The sequence below is a fragment of the Micrasema longulum genome, unplaced genomic scaffold, assembly GCF_059751315.1.
Source record: "Micrasema longulum isolate JH-2025_06_02 unplaced genomic scaffold, ASM5975131v1 h1tg002326l, whole genome shotgun sequence".
NCBI lineage: Eukaryota > Metazoa > Arthropoda > Insecta > Trichoptera > Brachycentridae > Micrasema > Micrasema longulum.
The window spans coordinates 96,205-119,185 of record NW_028279476.1 but is presented as its reverse complement, the minus strand read 5'-3'; the positions used below and the strand labels follow the sequence as shown (position 1 = coordinate 119,185).

Here is a 22,981-nt window from a genome sequence, read left to right as displayed (position 1 = left end):
TAAAAATTAAAAAAGCTTTGTCAAATAACAATTTTTTTTTAAACCACTAAACATCCTCATTATAAATTTACTTATGATGTTTAAATTCACAGTGCTTTTAAGAAAAGAGAAACGACTAAACACAGGAAACTTATAGCTAGTCGGGACCTGAAACAGTGAACTTTTTTACATTGCAAAAACAGTCAAATGAAAAATAAATTAATGTTAATAGTTAGTTATTTAATCACTTAAATAATATTTGAAGAAAATAATTGCATTCGGTGTTTTTCCCGCGATTAAACCCGATCCAATAATTAAGAAAATATTGATGTACTTCCGTAATGAATAACTAATTAAATACTTTACTTTTAATATAATAAATCTTATCTAGTGAGGTCCCTATATCACCGGAAAACCCCATAATTAAGAATATAAACAAATAACTAAAGAGCCATAAAACATAAAAATAATTCACCATGGAACCTAATGATTGTCAATTAGGACGTTTGAATATAAAAAAAACATTAGTTCATTTATTATAATGGGTGCCCATAGCAATGGGAAATTCAAATGTTTTAGCTGTTCATTAGGTAGTAATTATTACTCTACTAACAAAACGTAATTATTACTATACAAACTCTATTCTACAAACAAAACGTAAATGAGGTATATCAGCTCGATATTGATCCAAAAATACTTTAGAAAAAGCTTCTTCGATTTCGTGCTCTTCGTAAGAGTCATATTATAAATTATTATCACTATCACTTAAAAAATGATCGTTATTGTCTAATTCACTTTCGGAATAGGTTTAGCTGCTAAGCCTCTGAGTTTCTCGGTGAGGTACTATTATTTCTTTATCACTTTCACTATCCGTTATCATTTTGAATGATATATTTTGTAAATTCATTCACAATAAAAAGGACGCTTTGCAGAGTAAAATTATTAGTTAGAGTAACAAAGTAAGATTAAAAATATATTCAAATGTAAAAAATATGTAATTTACCTAAGCTGTTTGTAATTTCGTCAACTGTTGTCTATCTCGCTCAATCCATTATGCGTGAACTAGCTATTAGTAAAACGGAATATTTTTCTTAGAAGAGATATCAATTTGTGAGACAGTTGTACAAAAACATTATTTTTTAAAATTATATTATAACATCTACCAAGAAATAATATCACTTCTTAGTACATTTACCGGTTACTTTTAAGTTTCAATCTAAATAACTCCCTACAAACATTTGGACATACTCAAAATATTGTTGATTAAAATAACTTGCATAAAAAAATTAAAGTATTTTTAGGCATTACCTAGGTGAAATAATTTATCCAGGTAAAACTCACCGACATCAATAAAGGTTTCAGCTCTTTTAGTTTGCAAAAGTCAACAGAGAGAAGAGTTGAGGTAATGTAAAAATAGTCATGAATGTGGATGTGTAAACATACCCCTAAAATAGTGAATATTTTGTAGTGTGTAAAGTGGTCATTTAAACCAGCCAATGACAGATCATAAGTCCTGTAAATGCCTAGACTTCCATATTCCCTTGGCAAAAATGTTTTCCCTCTCTGTTGCAACTAATTTCAAGATATATTTTACACAATTTTTGTTTAGCATGCATTGATGGAAGTGGTAGGTTTGATAATATATAACAGAGCACTTTGCCCCGCAATAAGCAAAAAACTATCATTATTATTTCGTTTCAATAATAACTATTCAAACAATGCGCCTTGAGATTGCTGTACGAGATCAGTTTTGTTTGTTTTTATTTTCAATTAAGAAAGGGTTTACAACCGCTGTATGAAAATTGTCTATTTGCGGCACGAATTGTCTATCTCGCTCACTCCACTGGGCTTGAATTAGATATTTATGAAATGGAAGATTTTTCTTGGAATTGCTATTAATTTTTAAAACAGTAGTGTGTTTGGAAAACAACGTATTCGATAAAATATTTTTAAAATGTATTAATAATAAGATTTCTGATTAGATTCTTGAAAAACTGCGTAGCAGCGTAAGGGTTAATAAATAAATAAGTTATCAATAACTATAATAATATCAGTTAGTTAATACAGTATCCTATTATTTTCTTACCAGATTCAGATTGCATAATGAAATAATTTAAGCCTCCAAAATAATCTAGATCAAAACAAATCCACTGCCTACATCAATCATTCATATTGATAAATTATATTGTCATTGTCACCTACAAACAATAAGTTCGTGTGCTCGTCTATACAATATGTAGGTTAGATGTTGGAATTTCGTTAAGTAAAAAAAAAACAAAGTGCCAGTGAGTAAAACACTATGACGCAGCTGTGACAATAATCGAAAATATCTTCATTAGACTCGGTGTTTATTATTTATTACATTTATGCGTCATAAAACAGGTAAATTATTTTCCCTGAATATCCTCGCTGAAACGATACGTTTTCATTCTAAGAATATCAGCAGATCGTAAAAATAGAATAAACAAAACACTTTGTATATTTTACGCCTCACTCTGATTAACATTGATCGCAAGTTTCGGGTATAGAGAGTGACTTAAATCAGGGTCTCGATTACAATGGGAAGTTAACAGTGCTATCTTCAATTTTCAATAAAGTAAAATAGAATTTTCTCTAAGAAATATTACGTACTTTTGTTTTTTATTATTATTGAATACAATGATACTCTAATTTTGTATTTTTTAATACTACTATATTTTATTATTATTTTGTTGATTTTAATAATGCCATTATTTTGTATATTTGATTATGTGTGATTCTTAATTTGTATAATTTATATTTTTAAAATTATTTCTGATTATCTTTTTTGCATTGTATTCTTTGGATTTTTTTTATTTATTACTTATACATTTTTTTCTGGATTGTTATTCTATTGCATCACATGTCATTATAATTTAATCTAATTGATTTTATTGTATTTTTATTGTTATTTATTGTGGCTTGACACGGGCATAGCCAAAAAAGCCTTAATAAGTTCATTAATATTTAAACTAGTGTAATTTTGAATGAATAAATAAATTATCATAATTATGTATATTCTCTCTGCTGAAATATATGTATGTATGTACTATATGTAAGATTAGTTTTTATATATATTTTTATTTACTTATTCTTATTACTTCATTTAAACTTTTTACTACTTTTGTGTAAAATATATGTCTGCTCTTTATATACAAATATATGTAAAACGTGTAAAAGCCTACAAGGCGTTTAAATAAGTAAATAAATAAAAATGTCAAAAAATAAAAAAGTGTATTTTTAAGTGTTCTCGGCACGGGTAACCCCAGTTAGATCATATTATTTTTATGATTTATTTTTGCTTATAATGTGAAGAAATTGAATAAAAAAGTTTAAAAAAATGAGAAATCGACGCCGACGTTGACGACGCCTAAGACCGACGTTAGCGACGACGATGCCGACGACCTACGCGACGTTACCGGAGGCGGCGGCGACGCCGACGTAATTAACAATGAAAACATTATTTTCGTTTTGCACATTTGGTTTGTTCCGTGAATAATAAAATACAGTTCTGTCTGTGAAATATGATCAAAATCCCGGACAAGACGTGTTATCGATTTGATGGCTGCTTTCGGGTAAAAATCCGAAAAAAAGGAAATCGAATGCAGATACATAAGTCCACCTCGTAGTGCTGGTTGGCGCGTTTGCCTAACCCTCCTGAGAGCCCAGGTAGGATACCCGGCAAGGTCGACAGGAATATTGGTTTTGAAGGAGGTTTTCCACTGCATTGTTTTACGGTCGCTGGACTGACACCTGAAGCGTAAGACTGCTCAACTTACCCTCACGTAAAAAGTGATCAAGTTACACTGCATTTGGTATACCAATATGGTCGGATGCGGTAAAGGGACCATGTTGATGATACCAGATTTCGATTGTTTTCAAATGTTCATGTTATTGTTGTTACGGTATCGAGTACGTGGCTTATTAAAATAATTCTCTAAATATGGAACCTGTGAACTTATTTTTTCACGGATAAAAATAATACGCTTTCTCGGTGGGGGGAAGTGGGATTCTAGACGGCTAACATATAATTTAAATATTATTAATATATAACGGGAAGTGGATTTATACGGAGTGGCTTTTCACGGGTACGGTTTTTTTCTTATTTTTCTTTTGCATTTATTTACTTACAGGGTGTTCTTTAAACCCTGTCACATCCGAAACCACGATGATCAGTATGGGCGAGAAGACATATTGGCATATTTAAAAAAATATTTAGAACTAAGAAAATTTGTAAAGATAAAATATTAAAAATAACAAATTGTTGCTTACTTCTTGCGCGGTTAACGGTGTGTCAGACTCCCCCCTCCTCGTTTCTCCCCCGCAGAAGTTAGCAACCGTTTGTTTTTTTTTTTTTAATTATTCGTTTTAAAAAAATATTTTAATGTGCCTATGTGTTTTCTTGCTCATACTGATCATCGTGGTTTCGGATGTGACAGGGTTTAAAGAACACCCTGTATATAGAAAACTATAATTGAACTTTAATTTAGTTTATTTGAAAATATTGTTCTATTTTAATAAATAAAATAAAATAAGACAAATAAATAAAATAACTGGATGAATAATCACTATATTTGAATTTTAGCTAAAAGTTAAAAATACTCGGTATGTCTACACTTATTGATTTGACCGGTTAGGGCTTTAACCCTAAATTTTCCTGTTTTGAATTAGATGGATTCACGAGAAGGTGCCTACTCGATTGACTTAAGATTTAAAATTCAAGGAAGAACAATAGCCAGAGCGTCCTTGACCCGGTCGGTCCATCTTCGGTAGAACCTTGTACTCTTCCGGATACAATTAATTATTCATTAATGTAATTAGTAGTAATTAACTTGTAACAAAGAACCCGCGTGATTTGGCCATATTCTGTTTTAAACGGTGCAATGAGATTTTTATTTTCGGAGTTTTAAAGTAAAAAATACTTTATCGAATTAATCAGAAGAATTACGCTGACTGACCGTTCGCACCTCAAGGGGCGGGGAGTAATCCGCCGCGCCGCGACGTACGCAGTTACGTACTTTCGAAAGGGTTCAAATATTGTTAGTTATTAGTATTAAGTTTTCTCAATTTTTACAATTGTTAATTTTTTTATATTTTGTTTTGCATTTTTTTGTTTCTTTTTTATAATATTTTGTAAACTTGCCAAACACAAGAGCCAGACTCTTTTTTGGCAAGTTCAACCTTAATTGTTCCATTTTTTACTGCATGTTTTGTTTATTTACGCTATTAAAGGTTTTTATTGAAAAAAAAAACTCACGATTCGCTAACAGCATACCACCTAACCTAACCTAACCTAACCTTTTCAACAAAATACACTTAAAGATTTATTCAAAATAAAATTACGTATAATTCCACTTTGTTATTGATTAAAAAAAACACGCAAAAAAATCCAACATCAAAAAGTAAAATGATTAATTTATCTCTTGAATTTTTTTCCAAATGATACAGATACCGCGATATTGCCCGCGCAACGACGACATTTACGAATATATAATGCTATTTCGAATCGACTCTATGCGCTCAGCAATAACTTTACTATTTTCATGAATTAACATGCTACAACAGAGATAGAGAACATTTTAGAGAAGCCTAGGCATCTACAGGCCTAATGACCTGTCAGTGGCTGGTTTGAGTGGCCATTCTACACACTGTAACATTCAGCATTCTGCCTATATTTGAACATCTATGTTCCTTCAATTCTTCCATCTGTTGATGTTTGTGAAGTTAAAGAGCTGAAACTTTTATTGATGCGGGTGAGATTCTCGTACAGTCGTGATGATAGTAAATTTACTCTATTTAATTATTTATACGATGGTAAACGGTAAATTACATTTGTTATTTATATTTCATTCATTTTATTTTGATTATATGTTTACGTTTTTATTTTGCACAAATCGATTGAATCATTTTTATAATCTGTCAGGATTTTCTTTGTATGAAACTTGTCTATTACAATATGTTGGTGTTTATTTCTGCTAAATGCGTATATTGTAAGTGTGTGAGTAAAGAAGCCGTATACATCAAAGAATAAATATTCAATCACTATTTACATACATTCAGATTAATCTCGTAATTATTTTCTCGTAATTAGATCTCGATCATTCCGTGAAAATAAATTTTCTCTGAAAACATCAACGAACGGTGAGACGCGATACCGATTTCGAGATGATAATCATTTTTATTACCCGCGTAAACATACGTTTTAGTTACAAGCATGATTATATACATATGTAGATAGAAAATGCACGGTTGTTAAGTAGATTATATATGTATGCGTTATGATGGGCAGCCTGTGCACTCGATACATGCGGAGTATATCCGCCTAACACAGACGGAGCAGCGAGAGTGCGGGTTTATTCTGTGGCTTCGGTGGACTGGTAAAATCGGCAGGCGGCAGGCGGTAGGCGGTAGGCGGTAAGCACCTACTCGCATTAACGATCAACTTTACAACTGACTTTTTTATGTACCTATCTGTATTCGATGGCTACATGTACAATAATGTCGCCAGATTGATTGCCAATCCGTTTGTCTACACGGGAGCTAATAATTATTCTTTTTTTTCCTATCCCCGATGGAGGTTGGAAATCGTCGCAGCAATTCTCACTTTGCCGGCAGCTGTTCTGAACGAGGACGAGGCGATGGAACCAGTCACGCAAGTTCTTTAGCCGAGAGATGCGCCTTCTACCCGCACTACGTCTTCCTTCTATTCTTCGCTTTAAAGACATGGAAAATGTTGTATTTTTCGCCTCTCATCGCACGCTCAAAGTACTCGAATTTTCTTTTCTTTATGATTTTCAGGACCTCTTTATCTTTTTTCATCCGTTAGACGATGTCACGAGCTAATAACACTCGAAGAAAGGATCGGTAAAGTTGTTGTTACTAACTAAATACGTCGATCAAAGATAAATTCAATATTAGGCTTTGTAATGTGTGAATCCAATTCTCTACCCCATACATGGTGACCGACGCGACGTTTGCTTTTTTGTCATATAGAGATTGCGTATAATAGTCGAAAATCATATCTTTTCAATGGAGCCCGATCTCTCTCGATGTGAACTGAACAAATGTTTTTGTACTGTCCTACCTCATCAAAGGGAAGTAGTGTTGCCGTTATGATTTATAATATTTAGTTACATTGCTTATAATTATTGTCAAATGAGTACTAACACTGTGACTAGATTAAATTGAAGCGATTAATGACTTTGAAAAGAGCGGCGTAAATTGCATTGCGTTGCGTCGCGTCGATGGAGTAAAGTGAGCATTCAAAATAATGATGATAATCTAAATTGATTTTATTAAATTCGTTGGGAATACTATAGTGGGAACGGACTTCCGTTACCTGCTAAATTATACAAGAAAATGCACAGTTTTTGCTACTGTTAAAATAATGTTTCAGGCGTTTCTTGAAGGTGGCTAGAGAAGGTGATTTTTTTATGTGAAGAGGTAGCTCATTCTAAAGTCTAGCGGCTTGGACGAAAAAGGAATAGCTGAAAAATGATGTTCTCTCCTGAGAAGAGCGAAGCAAAAGACCATGATCAGAAAGGTAAATGAAATTCTCAGCAAGATATTTTGGAGCGCAAGGGTTGCGAAGAATATTATAAAGAAGTGAGAGAGATTGAAAGTTTATGCGCTGATAAAAACGAAGCCACTTAAGTTCGGGGCGAAAGATCGATACATTGTCATACTTTTTGAGATTGAAAATAAAGCGGATGCATTGATTCTGCAATCGCACCAGACGATCTATGAGTTCGGTATTGGCGTCAAGATCGATTTTTTTATATTATGAAATTTAATTTTATACATTTATTATTTTCCTAAAATAAAAATTGTAAGTAAATATTTTTATTATATATTTTTAAATCAATTATTATTTCATTTACTTATGTACACATTTTATTCTGTTACATTTTTTTCTTTTCCCGCACCTATATTTCAACTAAGTTTATAATTTAAATCGGATGACAGTTTATACAGAGGCAGGTGCTCCATACTACAATTCCAATTATTCATAGTCGCTGGTTTAAAATATTCTCGGAAAAGATATTTTCAATGTTATAACTATGTATTTGCTATCGTATTCCTCGACAAACTCACTCACTTTCATTTACTTTCTGATGCGGCGAACCGGAAATCTAAATAATGCTCGCTGGGTTTAATTAACTTATTATTGTACGATACGACGAGAGACGAGGCTGCACAAACGTATATGCACAAGTACATGCTTCGCTTTATCTACGTTCATTGTACCTACCGCGTTCATAGGTGTGTGTGTGTGTGCGATTATTTCAAGTAAAAATTATTACATTCCATCTACCTATTTGATTAAATAAAATGTCAAACTTAGTTAAAAATAATCATATCATAAAAAAAAAAATTAGTAACGATTTTTTAAAACGTTTTTGTGCACAACAGACCAGCGGTGCTATTCCTAACCGCTCTCGCGGCCGTAGAAAACACTTTTACCTCGTGTTTTGAAATACAAAATAGAAGCGAGAAGGTTTGGAATATCACCCCGGTAGCTCAATCACAAATAACGATCGACGTGCTAATAAGCGACGTAATAACAATTTCTCATCGTGGTTGTTTATCGTATTCGCGATGATGATCGTGATGACAATGGAACATCCGAGAACCCTAATATTAAATGTCAAAATATTTACGTTTCGCGACGTAGAATCCTGCTGCATATTCACATATTTAAATTTCACCGGTGTAAATATGGAAAATATTCCAAAACTGCTATTTTTATTTATTTATTTATTATTTCTCATACTATTCATTGCATTTAGCAGGCGGTTCGCAAGCCAAATTTCAAGAAAGGCAGTCGCCATAGTAATTGTAATTTTATTTTCACTTTTTTGTATTAGATACTCCTTAGTTTTTTGCAAATGCAATATATTGTATTATATTTTATAGTATACGCCGATTTTTCGCCAATGAACTGTATTTATTTACGAGGAAAACATGAAACAAACCTACACGAGCGTTGACTTAGATATTACACACGCGTTGACTTATGACTGCGATAACTTAAGCATGTTCATTATTGTTCACTGTGATCGCTCAAATGCTTAGCACGTCGATAGTTATTTGTTATTTAGCTACGGGGAGGCCCAATTCATTTTCTTCTTCTTCAGCCCGTAGCCGTCCACTCCTGAACGTAGGCCACCACCGCCCTTCTCCGTGCCGAACGCTCTTGGGCTATTCGCATCTACGCTGTTCCCGAGTGCTTCGCAATATCGTCTGTCCAGCGGGGCTGGGGTCGTCCGGGGTTTCCCATAGTTGTCCGAGATCGCTAGCGCAGGAAGCGTTTCGTCCATCTACCGGCTGAGCTGCGAGCGACATGACCGGCCCGGCGCCATTTCAACGTTGCAACTCTTCCAATAATGTCCAGCACTCCTGTTCCGGTTCTTATGATTTCATTTCTTACTTTATCTCTAAATCCCCGGCATCGCTAGCTCCATGGCTCTACGTGCGATTCTTAGTTTATACGCACTTTTATTGAATAGTGAGATACTCTCAAACTCCGAGTACTGGCAAAATAGAGGAATCAAACACTCTTCGCTTAAGATTGATGGGGGTTCGGGCATTTTTCAAAATATGACTAAGTTTTTCGAAAGCTTCAGATCCCAACTCAACTCTTCGGTTGATCTCCGTTGCTTGCCGAGTACGAGAATATGTATATCACCGCCAAAAAAACGTACTCGGCTTGCCGAGCCGAGCGGTGAGCCTTGGCTCGATACATCGACGAATTATATCATAGAAAACCCAAACTTCAGAAAAATATTTTTTGTTATCTCGCCAGGAATCGAACCCGGAATCTTCCGCGCGTGAGGCTAGTGTCTTAACCATAAAACGACGGGGCATGCAATTTTGAAAGTTTCCAGATTTTTGTTTGTAAAAATTATAGGCACGTACAATGTGGAGATTTCTATATGAAATGGGTAGCCGTAAAACATTTTGAAAAATAACATTTTGAGACTTCATTTTTTTTTTTTAATACCAAAAAATTGAGCCGACTTCGGCAATATTTAGGTAGAAATGGAGATAAAGGAACATTGTTTTAAGCTGAAGAAAACCATTCTCGAAAGCAGCCGCCCGGGCTGGGAGTGGCGGCGGTCGGTGGGCGGCAGGAGCCGCGGAGTGGCGGGGGTCGGTGGGCGGCAGGCAGGGCACGCGAGACTGGTCTCGGCGAAGTCCCCTTATTAGGAGACGGCCGCGGAGGCGAGTCGTGCGAACTGCCGAGGCTCTCCTAGAGTACGAGCCTAGGTACGAGCGGCGAGTAGCGAGTAGCGAGTAGCGAGTAGGTAGATTACCTGGACGCGAACTTCCAAAAGGACAATATTCAATCGCACTTCAATCACTTCTCCCTGAACTGTTCGATAGCAAACTGAATTCTTCCGTTGCACTTAAAAAAACAAAAATTACAAATCAATTCAATCGAAATTTTATAACACTGTTCAAGTTCACTTTCCAATCCGTTAAAAAATAAACGAAGTATGTCCGTTTGTCCGTCTGAAAGATGACCCATTACCCTATTACCCATAAGCCACCTTTTATACTTTTCTCATCACAATATCAAATACTTCTGGCCAAAATATATGCATACAATATGTGAAAGTTTCATTCGGAATTTTTGTATTCACGCAAAATACTTTTGACGTAATTTTGTCAATGTTTTGTAACGTCCACGAATGTAATTTTTCTCATGTCGACGTAAAGGATGGCGACTATAGCACGCAGCGAGTGGCGTGGCAGACTGCAGCTGTCGTACATAGACCCAGCCGTGGAAGCCACCGCTCCATGGGCTTTAGGCGTACAGATGCGACCATGTATGAATGAGGAAATCAAACAGTTAACGAGGAAGCTAATGTTATCGATATCACTTCGGCTCAGAGCTCAGACATACAATTATTATTAATCGAACATTTTTTTCAATACGCATTTAGTAATCTATGTATTTATTGCCTTATGCTCGTTCAATTCTACGCGAGAATACGAGCCTGTGTAATTAAAGAAAATTCATAATAGATTATGATAGTAACGATAATTATTTTTAGATATGTATTACACTATTTTTATCCGTAGAACATTTACTCTGTGACAGAAATTCTATAATAATATACCCCGTTATGTTAAGATAAATGTCATTTTTTTTATTTTTTTATTGAATAACTACTCATTACAGTAAACATATCCAAGTATTTATTTATTTCGTTGTTTTATAATGTCCAAAGGTTCTTTGTTTAGGTTCCGACTGACTAGGAATTTGTTGTGTTTTGAGGAGAACCTTTTTTGTTGCGTGGGTCTTTTCATTAATTTATTGTTAAAAAAAAAAAACAATAATAACATTAAAAAACAAAACTTAAATACAAATTAAAAAACTTAACAACAATAATGAATAACAATTTACATAATATGTAAAGCAAATAAAGGAGCAATAATAAAAATACAAATGTAACAAAAGTCCGTCAATCACCAACAGCATGACAGAATAGGAGGGAAAAGAAGAGAGAGAAGATATATTCGTATGAAGCTTGGGGAGGTACTTATAAAAAATATATAGATTATTAATTGTCTATTTGGGCGACTAATTGTGAATTGCACATGTAAAAATAAATCTATGTATGTTAACTGTTTTTTCGTTTCTTTCTATTATTTCTCTTCTCTTCGACAAATATTTTTATTTTATTTCATTTATTTATTTCATTTATTTATTCAGATATTTAGAACATTACAGAAAAAGACCCAATTCATTCTAAATACAATAATAAATCACAAATTACAGTAGATAATTATGTTATTAAAATAATATAACAAAATGTAAAAAGAAAAATTAAATGTTAGAAAGTGCTTTCCTAAGGGAAGGCCCACTGTCGTGAAATATGTCGACATCCGAGGCGATGCGATTAAGTAGCAAGATTGCCCTACCAACCGGCATAACCATTGGCAGGTTGGTTCTGCATCGCGGTAGGTAAAACAATCGATGCTGTCTTTGTCGAAGATAGTTATCAGGTACGAACAGACCTACATCCATCAGAATTTCTGAGTTATGTATGCGACCACCGATCACCTGGAAAAAGTGAACACCCAAATGAACGTCCCTCCTCCTCCATAGTGACTGATAGCCTAGCATTCCCAGTAAAAAGTCAGTTGGGAAGAGCCAAGGATAATATCCACACTCTTTAAGGTACAGATAGCGCAGAAATTTTTTCTGCACTCTCTCCACCATCAAAGAGTATCGAGTCTCATGTGGCGACCAAATAATGGAACTAAACTCCAAACGACTTCTTACCAAGGAATTATACAATGTCCTCAAAATCTGAGTGTTAGAAAAGATCTTGGCATTTCTAAGAACAAAACCAAGCATTTTAAGGGAGTCATTACATAGATTAACTATATGAAGATTAAAAGATAACTGAGCATCTAAAGCATATAAATATGTATGTGTATGTAAATCTTAATCAATAAATAAATAAATATATAATAAATAGCTACACTTTTTACATACATTTGGGCGCATTATGCGGGTTAGCTTGAATACGAACAATAAACTATCTGAGCCTAGGTAAGTGAAATTTCTCGAAAGTGAATTTATGATTTGGATACTTTAATATATTTTGTATTTTACTAGAGGAAATAACAATATTTATCATATCTTTCCTGAGATAGTAGAATGGGTTATACTAACCCTTAAAAATATTTTCTGGTAACGAGTAGGTCCGTATTTCAATATGCCGAGAAAACTTTATGTTAGAAGTCCTACTCGGTACCGGCGCTAGTAGTTAACGCAGATGGTGGATAACACGACGGCGATCCGCGAACCGCTAACCGCCGACCGGTCGCGACCGTCCGCGTCCGAGTGGTTCCGGGCTGCGGCGGAAGAAAGTCGGCGTTTACCAAACTTTTCAATATTGTGGCTAATTTCACTTTATTTATACCGATTCATCACTGTTTGCATACTCATCGAGGTGAAATTATTTGACAATCGGGTACCGCCTACAGACTTATCTGTTTTAACATTACGAAATGAGTGATGTTCGCGGGATGTCATGTTAAAGCCACGATATTGACGTTATTAAGTATGTATGGGCGCAGTACGTACATTATGCGTTACGAAGAAACGGTTGATGATCCGATTTCAGAGGAGTTTTTGCGCTTCGGTAACCAGTGCACTGCGTTTACTGCACATCCGGATATATCTTCACTCTACACAGGTACACATTCCTACCCACATGGCCAGAGTGACCGACTAGGTACTGCAATGTAGGTTCGTTCTCAGAACAGAGAAACGGCATGAACATTGGATTAGGAACGCCACACGAGGGATCCTTCGTCCTTCCCATCGTCAGTGCGCCGAGACAGTATGACAGTGTATCAGTTTTCTGGACTCGTGTGAGAGTTTTGTGTTGTTTGGTACACGTACGAGTAGATACACTCACGATATGTGCTCAGGCTGTTCGGGTTATACGAACGTACAGGTTTGGGGAGTACGAATATTTTTAAATAACACCGTGTTATTTTTACTAGAATAGGTAGGTACTTCCACCAAAGTCTGTTTTTAATTTAGCATCCGCAATTGGGCGCGAATAGAAGGGAAAAAAATAACTGAAATTGAACATGTTAAATACTTAGGACTAACAATAGACAGACAATTGACACGGACAATTCATATCAACAATTTAATTAGCAAACTGGCGACATTATTGAGTCTTTCGAATTGAGTTTTTTTTTAATCAAAAACTTTGTTCCAAAAACGGAAAAAAAATGTATGAAGCCTATGTAAAAACTAAAATTTGTTATGTGCAACTACTATGGAAAACAGGAAATCAAAATGACATAAACAGACTACGAAGACAGCAAAATAAAAAATTAAAGTTAGTACATGGCCTACCCTACCCTAGCAACTAAAGAACTTTTTAAACAAACTAAACAATTAAATGTAACTGAACTCTTCAAACTAGAATCCTTAAAATTTATTCAGAAATTAGCCACTGATGTAATTGTATATGAAGAATTAAAACTTGAACAAAACTGTAGTAAACATGAACACAATACGAGAATATCAGAAAAATATCAAATACAACCTTCTAAAACGAGAAAAGGACAATCGAGACTAATAAACCATGCACAGAAATTAAACAATTAACTACCAGACAAAACTAAACAAAAGACTAAGACAACCTTTACAAAAGATGTTAAAAATATTATTATTAACAGTAGAATGTGAATTTTAAAAGTAAAAATATTTTGTCAAGTGTATGTAAGGGTTTATCAATGAAAAAAAAATCATATTTTTTTAAATAAATAAAAAAATAGTGGTTGATTCAAGTCAAAATACTCGCAGATTACACTATAATAAACCTACATTTCAGTTATTTAACTTTTTTTGCCAACTCCACCGATTTTTCTGTAGATCGACCGATTTCGGAAGCAATACGTTTTTTGAGGATCTTGAAGAGTTTTTAGAGTAGCGCGGTAAAACCGTGGCTACCCCTCGGTTTTACCGCGCTTTTTTACCCCCTCCATGAAAACAAACAACGTGAAACTGTTTCCTAAAAGAAATCTGAAACTGATTCTTCAATAACGACCTTAAACATTACCCAAAACACTTTATTAGGTTGAATTGAAACCGTATTCGTTTTTCCCCGTTTTTTTAAATCATTTTATACATCACTTGACGTTTAATCATCAATGCGGCGGCCTCCATGGTGAAATGGCTAAGACACATGACTCGCCTGCGGAAGGTCCCGGGTTCGATTCCCGGTGAGAGCACAACAATTCAATGTGATTTTTTACCACTGCAATTGGGCCTCCTGGCCCGTTGTTACGCAAAAAAAAAGATTTTGCATATTGCTCATTATAAAATTATAAATGTGGCCATTATATGAAGCAAAGTATCTTCGCATTCTAAACATAAAAATCCCTAACCTAACCACTCTCTAGGGGGTACAGAGGATTCGGAATACCACCCGTGGGCTGAATTCGGAACCGAATTGCGCGCGAACAGGTCGCTCTCTTTTACTTTGTATTTAGTACGTAAATACGCGTTAAAAATGCGTTTTGTACGCGCGCCTTCGCGTTCAAAATACCATCCCTGGATTGGAATTTGAAGTACAAGATGATCGAGAATTCGGCGAACCGGCGCAGTGTCCTATACACCGTCGCTTCGGCTGCGGATACCCGGCCAGTTATCATCCGCCGCTTCGGGGGACACGCGGAGTATGGAGACGGTATTGACAAGTATACAGGCGCGATACGCTCTCCCTGGCGGTCCTTGGCGGTCCTTGGCGGTCCCTGCCGATCTACCGCGGGCCATCGAGCGGCTGCTTGCGGTTCTGTGTTGGCGGTCAATCTGACAAGTTGGGAAAATAGAGACCTACGCAATGTTTATACACTGAACACACTCATAATACCCTCCTCTCTAGGACCCATAAATCTATTTTGAACGCAATATACCTACATTTATTTAATTATTTTATGAAGAAACACCGAAAATTAAGATGTAAAGAAAAATACAAAGATTAAGAAAATGTAAAAAAAAATATTAGGAAAATAATTTGTAGACCTAAAAATGAAAGGGAAATTTAATACAGTGAAAAAATAACATAAATACTTATAATTATTACAATTTAGAGCAAAAAGACTTGACCGAATAAAAGATTATTACCTACATAGCAAATAACCGTTTCTTTGGATGCGGTCCGATGTACTATAAAACACGTAATTAATAATTACAAACCGAGAATAAATAATTGGCAGTTGCTAGTATGTATTAAAATTCGGTAGGCACGCGAAGGTTGATCCTATTTAATAACAATGGACATTTAATTGTATGCGATAATAGGTACTCAATAATAATACAAATGCTATCATTTATCCATCTATATGGGCACTTATTTTTACTGTGCAGTGTGAAACAGTTAGTATTAGGTTAACCGATCCCTAAAAAGTCCAGGTCCAGAATCCGGAGCAACGCCAAGGTGGTATCGTCGCTTGTCGCCCGATATGGGTTTCGGTAATGACCGATCGCTCAATTTACTCGTATTTATTTATGTACGAGTTTAATATATTATGTAAGTAAATATTTCAAAGGAAGAAAAGGAAACCCGTTTCCTTACATATTGGTGAAAAACAAATATAAACTTATTTTTGTATGAAGATTTATAATCCTTTCTTCCAACTTCGTTGATTTTTCAAATATGGGCGTTCCTGTGGACTGGCTTTATTTTATGTTAATGTTTTAATAATAGAATTGTTTTGCTGTCGGTTTCTAGAAAATTACTAATGTATATTTTTTTAGTATTTTATTTATTTATTGGGATAAATAAAACATAATACTTTATAAAGGTCCCATGAAAGTATTACAAATACACATCTGATGAACATGTCAGTTAGACGAGGACAAATCCCATGCGTAGGCACCTATGTTAATAATGTAAACATTATGGAGAAATGCCTACATCTTTGTGTTTTTTTGTATTCACATTATAAATTTAAAATATTTTTAAACCGTTAATTCCATGGATATTTTCTAAGTACCTATTAATTAACGTGTTTTGGCTAAGTTTCTAAATTTGTTTTTCAGAGATTTGTACCTACATGTTGCCTTTAATATAGACAGCGAGGAACCTACTTGTAGGTGTAGGCAGGTACTAACTTATTTACAAATAGCGCATCGTTTCCTAATTTACAACAGTCGAGTAGTCGAGTATCCTATCTGCGCCCGCAGCATCACTTTAGAGCTCTGCAACTCGCGGAATGGCGAAACCATCGCTATTTCTGTCATGGCACGAGGACGTGTCTCCGCTGACGGAAGGGTGTACCGGGCGGACGGCAAACATGGGGCGCAGGGGGCGCAGGAAGCCGTCTCTGGGAGCGGAGCACTCCCGGAGCGGAGAACGGCAAAATTAATCGATCTTAAATATGAATTAACTCACTGCGAGCTCGTTCTCGAGGCGTTCGGTCCGGAATGGTCACTCGACCAATCGAAGTTTAGCGAGAGGAACCGGTCAGGGGCTCGCGACAGACGTACAGAGAGACAGGCCGCGCGCCGCGCACTGCCGCCCGCCGCCGCCCGCAGCCGCGCGCCGCCGCCCGCGCCCCGCCACCGTTCGACGGAGCCTTCCCTGATCGCGGTGCCACGGTGCCACGGTGCCAGCGCCTATTTCTATGTTGAAGTTCGAACTCTCCGAAGCTGTCAATGTAGCTCACCCACATCGAAATATAAAATATATGTGAAATCAAGGTATCTATAAAGTTGGTACGCACTGGATATGTACCTACTACATACCTACTTCATATTATGTAGATAAAGTACCTAAAGGTGATGATTGGTGGGACGATGGAATAAAAAAAATAGTACAAGAAAAGTAGGAAGCATGGTTAAATCTGCTGACAGTGAATAAAGCGGTCGGTGCCTAGTAGGTATGCGGAATTAAAAGGCGTATATAATTAATTTACATTAAAAAGAAAAGAGTGAAACAAGGTGTGTGTGAACGAAAGAAATTGTTGAAAGAAAGAGGGGGAATCAAAATGACCGAGAACTTCTAAGACAATATAAAAATATTCCGCAAAGCGGTAAAAAATTCCCGAAACAGTGATGAAAGTGAATGTATGACAGCTATAAAAAGAAAATATTGAAAAAATGGTGACGAATGATAGTGGAATAAAAACGAGATGGAAAGAATTCTTCGAGGAGGTGTATTAAACACATACAGGAAATATAAGCACGGCAGCACTTCCTCAAGTAAGTTTAAATGCAAATGATGGTACGACATGAATAAGAATGGAAGAAATAAGAAGTGCTGTCAAATACACGAAGAATGGAAAAACACAAGGTTTGATAATGTTGCCACAGAGTTTATAAAGGCGGGTGGTGAAATAATTTTTGTATGGCTGCACAAGCTTTTTAACCGATGTTTAGAGGAAGAATACACTCCTCCAGACTGGAGAAGGGCTGTTGTTATGCCACTATACAAGGGAAAAGGTTCAAGGGTGGAATGCAGAAATTATAGAGCAATCAGCCTTTTGAGAGCTGTTGGCAAAATGTATGGAAGAATACTGATTGAGAGAGTAAGAAAAGTTACTAAGGATAGAGTGTGAGATATTCAGAGCGGTTTCATGAATGGAAGAGGATGTATGGATCAAATATTTGCTTTACGAAACATGTCAGAAAAATTTCTTTCTAAAAACCAAAAGCTTTTCTGTGCATTTGTCGATCTGCAAAAAGCGTTTGGTAGAGTTGACCTAGAAAAATTATGGAAGGTGTTATCGGAGTATGGAGTGAGCGGAAATCTGACACGAGCTTTTGATTCTCTGTATAAAGACAGCACAGCATGTGTTAGGGAAAATGGATCATACACGTCGTGGTTTGACATTTATAAAGGAGTCAAGCAGGGATGTGTGATGTCACCATGGCTGTTCAACGTGTATATCGATAACTGCACGAAAGAACTGAAAGGCTTAAGAATGGGAGCAAAATTGGGTGATTTAAATGTCAATTGTATTTTGTACACTGACGATACCGTGCTTCTTGCTAACAAGGAGGAACTGCAATTCTTGGTAACAAAAGTCTACGATGTATGCAAGGGAAGCGATTTGCTGATGAATGTCGATAAATCGAATGTAATGGTTTTTGAAAGAAATGCAAGTATGACTAAATGTGAAATTACTGTGAATGGAGTTATACTTAAACAAGTAGAGGAATTTGTGTATCTGGGAAGTATGTTTACTAGGTATGGAATGACTGAGAGAGATATGGAAAGGAGGGAGAGTGCCGGGAACGGAGTTAACGGTGCACTTAAATCAACCTTGGCAAATAAATGTTTTTCGCAAGAGGCAACATTAGCAGTTCACAACGGAGTACTGGTCCCGACCCTGATGTATGGTAGCGAAGTATGGACTTGGAAAAACAGGGATGAAAGTAGGCTGAATGCTGTCGAAATGCGATCACTCAGGCGAATGTGTGATAAAACTATGTACGTTAGATGCACAAGTGTTAAGATCCGTGCATTATGTAAGGCTGAGACAAGCATTATCGACAAAGTCAAGAAAGGAGCTCTGCGCTGGTTTGGACATGTAGAGCGAATGGACAGCGAAAGAACGGCTAAGAATATTTACAATGCGAATATTGATGGATGTAGAAATAGAGGAAGACCGAGAAAGACATGGCGTGACCAAATCCAACAAATACTTGAAGATAGACATGTCAAAAGTCGGAATAATCGGTGCGCGTTCATGAGAAGACGTATGAATGTAGAGGAAGCGAGATCTGTATGCAAATATAGAGTGATGTGGCGTTCTATCCTCTCTGCCTACCCTTACGGGGAAATGGCGTAATGGTTTGTTGTTGTTGTTGTTGTTGTTGTTGTTGTTGAAGTACCTACATAATACATGACAAAACTGTGATGTTTGTTTGACGATAATTTACTATGGCTTTTACTATTTTTTTTTAAATAAGTAGGTACACAGTGTCCAAATAACTAAACATTATAAAAAATAAATATAAGCAAATTCCAACGCTTATCCGTTCATGGTTTACATTCTCCAACTTTACTGTCCATGCGGCTCGACTGTTGAATCATCTCCAGTCCCGACCACTATCCATCAGGATGTTTCTGAAGCACCTTTATTGGAATCACGTCTGAAGAAACATTATTTCTCAACCCTCTTATTTTCCTATCCCTTTATTCGAAGACCACTATCGGTATTCATTTATTCATATACCTAATATGGGTATTTTTTTCTGAATGCACTAAAAAAAAAGAGCAAGGCGAATCATCTTGTCTTCGTGAAATACATTATCAATATACGCTGCCATGATTGGTGTATCAATCCAGTTTCCTAAGCACCATTTAATGCAGAAAAGGGTAAATAGAAAAATAATAATATCCGGATGGATTCTCATCAAATTATATGCAGCGGAAATTTACGTAATCATTGAAAATTTTTGTATTTTCAATATTCTACTCATTTAAATAGTTCCATTTTATTACTTCGTCCGTATCCAGGTAGGTGAAGAATATAGTTCTGTGTGTGAATTAGAACCGGATTCGTGTACGGGTTTTTTTTGACCCGATGGCTACTCTCATGTTTAAATCCTGAAAAGAAAATCGAGCTAATATAACTCCGCTTTCGTGAGGTCCCGGGTTCGATTCCCGGCAGCATTTCGCTGTCCCCGACGAAGTAATAATTATCCTGTTGTATGACAACTCCTGTTCCTATTCCGCACACTCTCTACATATATTATTTGTTTGTCTTGTGTAATTTCATTTTATTCTTCTATAGATTGCCTTCTCATTTTATTGTCACGTTTTATAACTTTTGTGCCTAATACATTAATCGCACATTGTGGGCTCATTGCAAAATTGCTCATTGCGGTTTCTTCCAATCAATCAAATGATTCAATTTTAGTTAAGAAGTTTAGAAAAATAAAATAGCTACATAGCTAAAAATATAACTTAAAATAAACTAGCACTTGCAATATTAATTTGTAACATGAAGTGTAATATTATAACAAAATATTTTTTATATATTTAGATTCAATATATGTATTTATATTACCGTTTCTCATTACGTAAAAGAAAAAAACTATTTTGTACATAAAGGGGAGTGACGTCTTACAATAACGTGTTTTTTTTATTTTTGATTAGTAAATATTTTAAATTATATATTTTGTTACTTTTTTCTTAAACATGTACTCGTGAGTCATGAGTCATGACTGCACTTTTTATTTCCTCTGTTAATGAATGTCATTAATGAAAAATATTTCTGTTTGAATTAAGATGTTTTCAATATTGTTCTAGGTCTCGCACTTCCGTTTCGTGTCGCAGAAACACAACTGTCTTCATAAATCCATAGATTTGAAGTAAACTATTCTTTTTAAATAACGATTTTATATCTAGAACCCTGAATTTCTTAAACAATTGGACAACGGGAAACGCAGACGGTTTTTTTAATGTAACTTTCATGATTATTATTTGTGTTTTTTTGACCGGTAAAATATTTATTTTAAAAACACCACCTTTAGATTCAGTTCATTATTTATGAAACATTAGAGTGAAAAAACACGAGATGTTTCATTTCGATCTTGTCGGGAATCGAAGCTGAGATCTCATGGCGGTATTCTTTATATATCATAGTAGGTATGCCATGTTATATTAGTCAGCCTCGCAGTGCAGTTGTTGGCGCGTTCGCCTACCGTGCATGAAATTTCGCGTTCGATTCCTAACAAGGTTGATATGATTGTATCGGTTTAAAAGATGGTTCATATTTCATCGTTCCTTGACTGGCACCCGAAGCGGGAGAACCGGGTTGTTGTACCTGTGATAGTGCTGTGAACCCACGTATCGAAGGTCCGAAATTCAAAACTCACTTCACCACAACTCGATTCTTATTTTTCAACGACGTTATTTACGACTTTTTGGAAATGGCCTAAAAGTGGAGATATTTAGTTAAATATTTTTTACAAGAAAATACCAAATGATCAAGACACGCTACATTTGGCGTTATAATACAATTCCCTATGCACCATTGGGTGCAGATAGGGAAATGATGATGATACATGTCATATTGTATTATAGGCATAAATTTTTTGTGTTTTTGAATGAGTTACTCGAATCGTAAGTAGGTAGGTACTCACCGCATTGAATCTTCATTTTTGTGGATTTTTGTAATTATTTTATAAAATCTTTATATTCCCATAAAAGATGTGTCACTACCCAACTATTTCTCTCACCGGTTACCAAGTTCATATAAAATAAAAACCAGTATCGCAAATTAATAAATAAATCAATGGGATAATCAAACACTACCTCCTTCACATTCAATACCAGAAGAACTTTCTGACAAACCGACTTGCGGAGCAATGGAATAGAATTGGCGAAATCGTATGATTTCCTCATTTTACGTGCGTTTTACAAGACTATTATAGTCTTAATGCGTTCAAAAACAGCCCGGGCGAATACATAATATTGTATATGTTCATTTAAAATACAGTGCATTTGGTTGTACACGCATCAGCTTAACGCTTCTAGGGTAGGTAGAAACTTCAGAGGAACATTCCTCATGGTACCTAAGCTTTAAACAAAATCCTTATAATTTTTTTCCAAAAAGTAATTTAAAAAAATAAATTGAAGACAGAATATTTTTATTTTCACTATAGCAATGTAACATGAGACATGTTTTTATGAATATCTAAGCTACATATTGATCTACTTCCAATTTTTATGCTCTCCTGTGTCTAGGCGGATTAAGAATACAGTTCTGTATGTAATTTAAAACCAGCATCCTGAAAGGCTTCTCCCGAGTAAAAAATCAGAAAAAAGAAATCGAGTGCAGATGAGTCTGCCTCGTTGTGTAGCGAGTGGTTGGTACGTCTGTCTACCATTCTTGAGGTCCTGGGTTCGATCTCAGGCAGGGAAACTTGAAATATCAGTTTAAAGGTAACGTTACCCTACAATATTTCATTGTTCCTGGTGGACGGGACCTGAAGCATAAGACTGATCACTTTACCTTCTAAGAAACAAAAATGATCTAGAAACGCTGCTGCAGTCGGGAGCGCCAATATGGTGCCCTGTGCACTTCCGAATGCTGTTGAGAAAATGATGATGATGAAGTTCCTACCTACTGGCGTACAAGTTTTTGTGTCAAACTCACCAGGAATCCTGAATAAATTAAGAGATAAACATTCGAATAAACAATTATATGAAATAAAATACGTACCTAAATAAGTACTTTCTCCGTGTCAACTTGATAAAATTATGAAGATCATTTTCAAGATGTTTTTTTTATACGCCAACTGAGAGTATTATTTTCTAAATGCAATCATTCTTGATTATGCATATAAAATACAAGAGTTAGAAAAAAAATCAGCAAATCGATGGCAGAAAAAAAAATCGATGATTTCTGTCGAAAAACCTTATAAATATTTAGAACTTTTGGTCGTCCTGGATTTTTGATATACGATATATTACGAAGTAAA

General features: G+C 35.5%; 1 protein-coding gene across 1 annotated transcript in view; it reads right to left on the bottom strand.

The window, feature by feature from the left end:
* The window catches only part of LOC148272469 (uncharacterized), a 67,582-nt gene extending 50,523 nt beyond the window's left edge, over positions 1 to 17,059 (bottom strand). The window contains exon 1 of the mRNA XM_088240007.1: positions 16,938 to 17,059. The gene's annotated coding sequence lies outside the window, so the exon portion shown is untranslated. The remainder of the gene's footprint in view (positions 1 to 16,937) is intronic.
* Positions 17,060 to 22,981: the final 5,922 nt, after the last annotated feature.